This window comes from Otolemur garnettii, unplaced genomic scaffold (assembly GCF_000181295.1).
Source record: "Otolemur garnettii isolate 467f Iridium unplaced genomic scaffold, OtoGar3 scaffold00006, whole genome shotgun sequence".
In the NCBI taxonomy this organism is placed as follows: Eukaryota; Metazoa; Chordata; class Mammalia; order Primates; family Galagidae; genus Otolemur; species Otolemur garnettii.
The window spans coordinates 13,223,335-13,224,385 of record NW_003852401.1 but is presented as its reverse complement, the minus strand read 5'-3'; the positions used below and the strand labels follow the sequence as shown (position 1 = coordinate 13,224,385).

The window sequence follows — 1,051 nt, the reverse complement described above, 5'->3', positions numbered from 1 at the left end:
TTTTTTTTTATAATGATCATGAATATACTCTATTTGGTCTTTCTGATAAAATACATGTTATTGCCTTCTGAATGGATCAAATTTAAGTAAAATTTATTAAAATATGATTTAGAACATTTATCAGGTAAAATTATAACACTAATTCAGAAGCTTTAATTATTGTCACTGTACAATATAGTATTAACAAAATATTTAAATGAGGAAATGTATATATTTATAGAGCCTATTTTTCTCCCTAAAATCATATGATGATGACAATTTGGCTTTGTTATAACACTTAAAATATTAATCCATTGAGAGATGAATCATCTTCCTTTTAATAAGCTAATAAGCAAAATTTTGAGACTATCTTTTTTTTGCTAAAATCTAAGATCCATCAAGGAAAGCAATAAATATATAAGCACATTGAGTCTTAAAACATACATAACATGACCCTTATTAATATAAGCTTATACTTTTAAAGTTATTCGAAGTAATTGCCAATCACAACTTAAAAACAAACATTCAACTAATATAGCCAAAGGAATCTCATGAATGAACAATTAGAGCTAGGTAATTAGAGTTATATAATTCTGTCTTTACAATGGACTAATAGTTAAAAACAACTTTTTTGTTCAGATTCCAAATGGTTTCCCAATTTATTGTAAACTCAAGCTGGAAGGAGTGAGAAATCTTTTCTAAACATGCCCAGAAAACTACTACCAATTTTAAAAGCTAATTTATCAGTTCAAAGATTTCTGCCACCTACCATTATCTAAATGGATTCTCAGTTCACTGGCGAGACTATTTTTAGACTACGATATCCTTGATGATAGAGCCTGTGCTTGTTATTTCTAGAGGTCAGTATACGGCATGAAATACTAGCAGGTGCTCAGAAACTGTTGAATAAACAAAGAATTGATTAAATGTCTTTTAAAAGCTAGTGAAGAGGCTCGGCGCCTATAGCTCAACCGGCTAAGGCACCAGCCACGTACACCTAAGGTGGCGGGTTTGAATCCCCAGCCCAGACCCGCCAAACAACAATGACGGCTGCAACCAAAAAATAGCCGGG

The 1,051-nt window shown here is 31.6% G+C and overlaps 1 protein-coding gene across 6 annotated transcripts in view; it reads right to left on the bottom strand.

Moving 5' to 3' along the window:
- NFIB (nuclear factor I B) overlaps window positions 1-1,051 on the bottom strand; it is a 231,400-nt gene that overhangs the window by 141,600 nt on the left and 88,749 nt on the right. The gene's annotated exons all lie outside the window — the stretch shown is intronic.